Source organism: Brachypodium distachyon, chromosome 5 (assembly GCF_000005505.3).
Source record: "Brachypodium distachyon strain Bd21 chromosome 5, Brachypodium_distachyon_v3.0, whole genome shotgun sequence".
NCBI classification, from domain to species: Eukaryota; Viridiplantae; Streptophyta; class Magnoliopsida; order Poales; family Poaceae; genus Brachypodium; species Brachypodium distachyon.
Window position 1 is genome coordinate 8,782,972 of NC_016135.3, and position 9,459 is coordinate 8,792,430.

The 9,459-nt window shown below is 45.2% G+C and overlaps 1 long non-coding RNA gene across 1 annotated transcript; it reads right to left on the minus strand.

Annotated features, from left to right (window-relative positions):
* Positions 1-5,388: 5,388 nt before the first annotated feature.
* LOC112269243 lies at positions 5,389-7,143 on the minus strand. Its single transcript, XR_002960778.1, has 2 exons — positions 6,991-7,143; positions 5,389-5,749 (listed from the first exon to the last, which is right to left on the minus strand). It is a non-coding gene; the product is annotated as an uncharacterized LOC112269243 (long non-coding RNA).
* Between the last annotated feature and the right edge of the window lie 2,316 nt (positions 7,144-9,459).

Below are 9,459 nucleotides of genomic sequence, written 5' to 3' on the forward strand. Positions count from 1 at the left end.
TGCTCTATCCGGCCCGGTAGAGCACGATGGCCCTCCGCTCCTCCCTCCTCCTCTGCAGGGGCGACGTCGTGGCGCCAGAGGAGGCACCGCCGCCGCCCCAAACGCCCAGCTCACCCGTGGAACACCTCCACACTGATGTGCCTCTCGCGGGGGCCTCCGTTGGTCCGCCATCGGCGGCGCTACCCTCCGCTGGGACACCCCCGCCGCGCGCGTCCCGCTTATCTCTGACGTCGCCGTGCTTCTCCTCGTCTCTATCCGCCTCCCCGCCACCGCGCTCGCCGGCGGCCTGACACCCAAGCTGGGCGCCTTCTGACACACTGACATATGGCTTAATAGGATTGATAGAATATTCATATCAACAAGATATACCTTCTTTTCCGGTAGGCCATCCGAAAGTAACCTCAAAGTTAAGCGTGCTTGGCTGAGAGCAATTTGAGGATGGGTGACCGACCGGGAAAGTTTCTTCCGGGAGCTCATGAGTTAGCACAAAGTGCGCTGGAAAGACATGTATTGGCCTATGAGGCCGATCTTGAAGCCTAGAGAGCTACCACGAGTGACGTTGGGGCATTACACGCTTTCTCTGCGGTCTACTCCGTCTACCTCGCCCTCGCCGCCAACTCCATCTCTGGCGCCATCTCGCTCAAGCTCCACAACGCGCCCGCGCTCTCCCACCTCGACCTTGCTACCCACGTGTGACTCTCCCGGAAGCGCATGAGTGAGGACACGTGTTGAACATCTCAACCCCATTTTCTTAACTACCCCCCCCCCCCCACCCCCAATTTACAGCAACAAGTTGCCCTGGATTCGTAACAGGACCATCAAGCTACTAGCTAGGGTGTCCCTTACCAAGGCCATGCCACTCAGTACTCACATGGAGGGTATGGAGGCAACAGTCCCGGATCTCCAATTGATGACAACTCAAAGAAGTATGATCCCTTTTGGAAACAAATAGCACAAGAGAATATCATGTATGCACCTCAAGAACAGCAAAAAACAGCTATGCAATGCAAAAACCACTAGATGAAGAATACAACAAAGGTCTTAAAGTTCAATGCTTGCTACAATGATTTTTTTTAAACAAATAGCACAAGAGACCACACGTATGCACCTCAAGAGTAACAGAAATCAGCTATCCGATGCAAAAACCACTGGACCAAGAATACAACGAAGGTTTAAAGTTCAATGATTGCTATAATGAATTGAAAAGGCACATATGTCGGTGGACAATCCAGAGATCAGTTAATGGAGAAAGTTCGTGAGAAGTACGACAAGGTAGTTGCTAGAATGAAAAGCCCTCCATTGAAACATTGGTGGAAATGGTGAAGAAACAACCCAAATGGAGAAGATTGTATACCTTTGAGGAAATAAAAAAAAGAAATCAGTTGGATGCGTTTAGAGCATACAATCTTCAAATCAAGAAACTGAGGCAGGAGAAGAAACTAAACGAACCCAAGGACAGAAGGCAGTCAAAAAGCATACCGAAAAGGCAAGTCAAAGTGCTTTACAGGAACCTCGCTCAACGCCGCGGAGCTGCGAAGTGCCTGGTGGAGCCGCTCACCACTGCGTAGCCGCTACCCGAGGCAACGTTCAAGATCCTCGCTGCAGCTTGAGTCGCCCATGAAGAGAAGCAGATATTTCAGCAGAACTCACGCGAAGCATCCGAGGGTAGAATTTCCTATGGTAGTTTAGTCGATAGTTGTCTCGCTCGAAAATTTCATGTGGAACTCCTCTGCTGGGGAAGTTAGAAAATGTAACATCAACACCAAATAATGCGTAGGTGGTCAATTTGGCTTTCACCCCGCCGTAGAAGCCTTATATACAATGGAAATCCGTACCAGGTCACTCAGTACAGAGTCTCTCATGGGCTCGACGAAGCACATCTGAGATTGCATCGGTGCAGATTCCGAGCTACCTGTGGCTCAGACATCCCTAGCAATATTCGTTATGAAGCATGCTTCCAAGATCGCCTATGAAACTGTTCTCCCTCGCTCTGTTGGCCACACAACAATATAAGGCAATGACCAAACAATCGCCCTATCAGGCTATATCACCCTAGAACTTCCATCATGCATGAGGATCAACCGACAAAAGATTGGTCTCGCTAAGCTTTATAAGTGATACCATACTGAATATAGAAAAGGATTTATTAGAAAACGTTGATCACAACATAGTAAGATGATATCTATTGATCAGTAAAACTTAGAACCATTTAATAGGTAATTAACAAAAACTGTATTTAATAGGTAACAAAAGTTGTTTGCAAAACATGATGACACGAAAAACAATTAGTTCTCCAACAACTTTCCTAAAAATGGTTCTCTAATACTCCCACAACTTTCCTAAACTTTCTGCTTCCCTCACTCCTAAAGAATCCGTTACTTTTGGAAGCTCACCACTGACGCAAAACTAAAATGCGTCAGCGCCGATCCTTAACTCGACGCTTCTTATAAGGGATGCCACGGGTAGCATAGGGAGGCCGCGGCAAGAAGATATTTCCGACACATACCAACTAGACGCGTCAGAGAACTTTCACACTTCTGACGCTTATTTTCGACTGATGCATCATGGTTTAAAAAGCGTCAGAACGAACTCTAGTTGTTGTGACACTTTGTTTTGCGGAAGCGTCAATTTTGTTCACGAGAAATTCTCTGACTCGTGGTAGAGTCGTTACGTCAGTATACTGTTTGATGCTCACTGAGGACGTGTTCGGTAGCCTTCCGACCTGCAGCTTCTCAAAACTCCACCGTGAAACAGTGCCGAACGAAGCTAGTCATATGCTGTACAGAACCCAGAGCACCGGTTGGAGCAGCTTCTATTTACGTAATCTGCCACCGCCGAGTGAGAAAACGTTTCGCCTGTTATGCTTCTTCCTCCCTCATCCACGTTTATCGCGAGTGCCATATCCCGACCAACTCCCGTCCCAGCAACCTGCGGGACAGCGGGAGGGTCTTCCCAGCCGCCGGCGCCTCCATTCTCTTCTCCGGTCACAGCACTAGCTTCCTCAACAATTTTTCCTGGCCTTAGATCCGGCCTCATCTCCGGCCTGAGCCGTGCCCGGGCTAGCAGCCACCCCCAGGTTGGCCGAGCACACACGCGTGCAGCAAGCTCGCCGGCGGAGGCGCAGCGACCCTGCCTGTCGCTCTCCCTCCTCCCAACGACTCCCTCCCCTCCTCTCGCGTCTTGTTCCCTCCTCTCGCAGCGAATCAATCGGTAGGTGCGAGCTTTACTCACCATCCCGCTGTGGGCAGTCGACGGGGAGGAATTGGGGGTGAGAGACGAATCAATTGGGGAGACCGTGGAAGATGACCAGGAGAAATAAAAGGAAAATGGGCTCGCGGCCCAGGAAAAATGGCTTCCGGCCCAGCCGAACGTGGAGTGACGCTGAAGGTTCTCTGCTTTGCCAGAGACGCTGGAGTGGCCCGTAGAAGCTGGATCGAAGGAGTTCTAGGAACTTGGGGAACTTCCGAACCCACCCTAACTTCCTAACTTCCGTCAGGGAATTGATGGAACTCACTTCTTTTTTTACACGCACGACGCGTAGTGGCTAATTAAATCAAATTAAAGCGACGCTGTAGTTTAAGAAAAACACAAATCAAAACAACAGCTAATACCGCTGCAATGCTAACACATGCCACACAGAAGATGGTCTGCTCTTGTAGATGAACTCTGAAATATTCAATCAGTTTCTTCACTTCTTGTATCTCCGTTTCGAGATCTTCTATCACCCCGTCCTGGATAGCAAGATCGAACTCTAGTTTGAACTTCTCATCAGACAATGTATTGTTTACATTCTTTTCTTCCTCTAGCATGGCTTGCAGCTTCGACACATGAGTTACCTCCACCATCCTATCTTCCTCAATGCACAGGAGTTACTCAGGATCATACTCAGGATCTATGTCCTGGATGGAGAAGGTGCAGGAAACGGAGTCCCTAAGCCACGAATCATTGATTCAGCACCATCGTTGGTGTATCCACTATGACCCATGAAGGAAGAATTCAAGGAAGATATTTCGCGAGAGTTTTTTTTTTGCTTTTCAGTCGCTCTGGCAATTTTATTTCCATAAGTAGTGGACCGGGGATATATATAGGTTGCTAGACAGCTGACGCATTTTCGTCTGACAAAAGTCAGCGGTGAAAGCTTTTGATGCTCAATAATCTTCTGACCTTTGCAGTAGAAACAGGTGTCAAAGAACAACTGTCACGGGAGGTCATTGACTCTTCTGACGCTTGCGGTAGAAACAGGTGTGTCAAAGAACTACGGTCACAGGAGGTCTGTGAATCTTCTGACGCTTATTATGGGACAGGCATCAGAAATATATATGGTCACATGATGTCTGTGACACGTTCTAGATAGGCTGCGTCAGAGATGTTTCTAGAGTCTATATAAGTCACGGGCGCAGGTCAAAAATGTAGCGTGTTCAGACTTCAGAGCGAGCTTAGTATAGGTGTATGCATAGCCATGGCGATGCATCGGGAAGATGCTGGTCCTCTTTATCCGGTCCGTAGTCTCCCCTTCTGGTCCTTGGACTGCCTCGCCTCGGCTATAAAAGCGGCCGGATGCAGTGCAAGTCGCCTAGGAACTCCACCATGGTTCGCAAGATAATAGCTGCGTATGGTCGTCTCAATGGGTAGGAGATCCAGGAGCGTCCATGTTCGTCAACTCCGCCGGTGTTGGCTGAGCCGGCGCCTCCGAGGGGTCTTCATGCAGGCTCTCCCGCCTCAGCCTCAACCTCAAGTGCCTCTGCCTCATCCGCCTCAGGCGCCTCAGCCTGAACCACAGCTTCCTCAGGGCATCGTTCACCGTCGACCAGGCTCCGGCGGCGAAACGGCATTGGGAGATGTCCATGAGGTACCCTCGGTGATCGTGATTACATTACTTAAATCCCCTTCTTGTTCTTCTTCATTGCCTGAACTATCTCCACCGCCATAAGCACCTTACTCTTTCCTCCTCCCCTAAACACCGGCTCCTCTTGTTGTCTCGGGCCACGCACCTCGCCTTCTTGGGCGTGGCGCTGCACAGCTCATGGATGATGTTGCCGACATATCAGGACGCTGTTTGATCTTGTCGACAACGCTCTGATGTGTGTACTTGTATGAAATGTAGCAGATCTTTATGCAATGCAATGTAATGTGGTCGATCTTATATGAAACGAGATGATGCCCCGCGCGTTGCTGCGGAACCATGTTAAAACGAATGCGTAAATAGATGATTAAAATCGATAAAACTAATGAGAGAAATGTAAAAGTGTTTTTGTTTTACGTTAAAAAACTATAAAATGTGACAAAATGATGTACAATATAAAAGCAAAGAAAATCCAAAAAATGATTGACACAATTGAATCCCACTCGTCGCCGCAGGAATATATTGAAAAGTTCTTGAAGAGCTAATTAGAACAAGCGCAAATTATTTTAAAGCGTATCATGAATATCAGAAACTGGACATAGTAGATAATAGAGCTGCAATGCAACATAGCTTAGCAAAAGTTCTGAAAAATTCCATGAGGTTCCACCTAGCTTATTGCCTTGCCTTTCACAAAGAAAAATCGTTATATTGGAAGAGCAGAAACATGTTGTGGAGGAAAAAATGGTTGCCTGAAATTAAAGCACTATCTGTACACATTCTCGCCTGTAGCGGTTCGGTCTTTCGAAGTCTTTGATTCCCTGACTCCCACGTATCTCTCCGCCAGCTACCCTTGAAGCAATCAGCCGTTCAGCACTGCAGGGAGCCTGGGAACCACATCTCACGGCACTGGTTCAAGGCCATGGATTATGGGGAGCATCAACACAAAAATGAGGAGATAATTTCATATTTGCCATTGAAAATTTGCACGTATGTCTAAATATGATTGAGAATTTATCTGTTCCAAATATGTCACTCAAATTTTATATGAGGTACAAATATGCCACTAACGTTAGTTGACCGTTAAGTCAATTTCATATTGACCGAAATACTCTTGGTCCACAGGTCAGAAAAAACAAAAAGAAACAAGAAAATTAAAATACCCTCTCGGTCTCTTCTCCCTCTCTCTCTCCACAAATTATGATGAGTTTTAGTATATTAATTTGCTGAATCTATTATGAATTTTGTGATGTTAATTAAAATCAAGAGAAGTGCTATTGAAATTTTACAATTTTTCATGCTAAAATCATTATTGCTGAAACTTACTCTGAAATGGTATTATGGGCATCCTAAAAACATTGAAAAGCTAAGTTTTCTAAAATGAGTAATTTGTTGTAAACGGAACATCAACATATTGCATAGGGGCAAAATTGTCTTTTCATCTTTTACTTAACGGTCAACTCGTGGTCAACTAACGGTAGTGGCATATTTGTACCCCGTGCAAAATTTGAGTGGCATATTTGGAATAGGAAAATTCTCAGTGGCATTTGGACATACAGGCAAATTCTCAATGGCAAATATGGAATTTTCTCAAAATTGAGATGTATTGGGAGCCACATCGTGCTGACAACTAAGGCCCCGTTTGGTACTAGAGTTTTTGAAGTGTTTCTTAGGGTATAAAACACTCCAAATTGAAAAACACTACAAATCTCAAATGGTTGTTTGGTAAGAAGGGTTTGGAGGGGATTATTCCTAGTTTTCCTAACAAAACACTCCATTTTTTAACCAAATTAAAACACTTCTCGAACTAGTGTTTTTTTTAAAAACACTAGTGTTTTGGGTTTTTGAGTGTTTTGGATGAACACCCAAAACCCTCAAATAACAAAACACTAGTGACTAAAAAATATACTAACATCAAACAAGGCCTAAGTCTGCAAGAAATGAACAACACATCAGCCAAAGTGGCAGAGGAGAAGTGGCGCCGCTAGTGACGCGAGGTACGAAAATGGATGCCCGATGGTGGATGGAAGAGGAAATATATACAGCGAAGGATGCCAGCCGGACGTGTGAGATCGCGGAAGAGGAAAAGAAAAGAAACGGAGTAGAATTAAGGAACACACCAGGAAGAGAAACGGAAAGAACGGACGCACCGGAAGTCACCGGAAACTTCGCGAGAGAGGGAGCAGTGCGGCAACCATTCGTAATAGCAAGCGTTTTCCTCGGCCGCTCGCGCCGGATATCGTTTTTAGCATCTGTGTGTGTGTGTTTTTTTAGCGGATAGCACGTGTGTGTGTGCGCGCTTATGTTAAACTTCCAGGAGGAAGCTCATAGTCTATCCGGGCCTTTCAAGGACGCGGTCCGCAAGCTCGTATCTCCTTACTGGGCTTTGGATCTCAAGTCGATCGGAAGATTTACGCGGAGGTTTGCTCGAGCGGAGACAACGGGGTGCCTACTGAGCGGGGAATTAAGCAATCGGTTTTCTTTATAATAATATCCCTCGCGATTGCTGCGGGATTGTTAAAACATATCTTTATAAACTAAAAATAAAACAAACAAAATAAAACTATAATTAGCTAAAAAGAGAACATTCTGCTAAGTGTCTAATGTATTGATATAGGCACACAAAAAATAGTCTTAGATACGAGGAGTTTCGAGTACAATTAAAGTAATACTACGTCAAATTAAAAAATGATTAGGAAACTTAAATATGCATCAAGGTTACAATTAGACTTAGTTCAGCCACGGAAGTCCTTTATAGGCTTTGTTATTATCTCTAAAAGGACAACTTCCATGGAAAATCACAATCAATACCAAACAGTCACCAGATTTTGAAATTGCACTAACAATTAATAACCTTGCGAACATTGGAACTGCATATCACAGTAGAATGGAATAACGTTAATAATATATAACAGTAACCTATGTATTATAACGGAGCTAACTGAAATATGTTTTGGCTACGAAGCATGAAAGCTCTTACAACATCAAACTGCACTGAACAACTATATTTTAAAGAAGCATCTCCAAACAAAAGATGATAGGTTACCTTTGCCACCACAAACATGATCACAGTCAGCGACTATGAATTTTAATTGCATGTGGACTCACTACCAAGTGTTCACTGTATAGGAAACCGATGGTGTGTGGAGAAATTATAAGATGAGAACATTAAACCGAAGTACTTGCAAGCAAGAACTTATTATCGAAAGTATTGGCCTCCCTTCAAAGTGCTGAACTCACAAATGTGTGTAAGAGAAGGTAGATAAGAAAGAACATGGCACTATTCCAATTCCTGAAGCAGACAAATAAAAAATATTATATAGATGAAAAGTCGCATCGCAAATGGTGATGATGATAACTTAATTATCATACCAGCTTCTCGGCTTCTCCAAATGGGCAAAATACAGCAGACAACAAAAGTTAGTTTTAAATACAAAATCAAGATCAGTTATTCGGACAATTAACAATAACCTATCAAACTATCAACAGATAAAAAGTTGCATCTGTATCTATCATACGCTCGGCAAAGGAAGAACGTCAATGTCTTTGAAATTTCAGCTCTAATATATCTATGAGAAAGATAAAGCTTGTATATATTACATGCTGGAAGCAAATTGCATACTAATAAATGTAGAAAGGGTGCAGTAAAAAAAGTAGATCAATGTAATGGGGCATCAATGATTACATTGCAGAAGCATCATAGCAACAAACTGATATTATAGTGGGAAAGCTTAATTGGTAAAGTAAACAAACTATGTCTACCGCCCGAAATTCAGGCTAAATGATAAAGGTACACTGATTAAACTTCTTGTTTGTCCTTTCGACGAACAATTGGTAGGCATCATGCCATTAGGCATCAGCTTCATAGATTAAGAAAGAACTCCCGTACCTTCATTCATTCCTCTTCCTTTTGATCATCAAGGTAATAAATTAGGTACTTCATCAATAATCTTCCCGTTCCTGATGTGTGATGGAGGATTTGGGGAAGCCTAGTGCATCATGCAAGCCGGCGGCGCAGTTATGGTTCTGAAGCAAAGTACGGGATGCTTGGGCAGGGGGTTCCATTTCTTCGCCCTCTGCTGGCACCGCACACCGGCCGCTCCCAGCATGGCGGTGCGCAGGCTGCACTCCGCTCATCCACGGCGAAGACCTCCCTGCGCTCCTTCTCTTCCGGGTCGACGGCGGCGGTGCCGATTGGTTCGTAGCCTGGTCGCGAATTGTACGGCGAATTCTAGACGGAACCAAGAAAATCTGAATGCCGATCTACATCGGTAATGATACCCTAAAGCTCGAATAGTTGGGCAACGACCAAGAAAGAAGAAGATGAAGCGAGATGGGCACTTGGGCTAGCGGCAACTACTGAAATTGCTGGAGATATAGGAGGAGGAAGAAGAGGAAGCGGAGGAGGTTGACAGTTGTATTGAATGGTAGCGGGCAGTGGAAGTGGAAGATGAAGGGGAACGGACAGAAAGTTTGTTCTTCCAGATCAGGGCCAAGCTCGGGGCAGCGCAAGGCAAAGGGAAGCACGGGGCACATGGAATCATCGATCGATTTTTTTGCCCGACTACACAGGTCCCTGGAGACCGCTGGTGGGCTGGGAACATGGCCTAGGTGCCTGC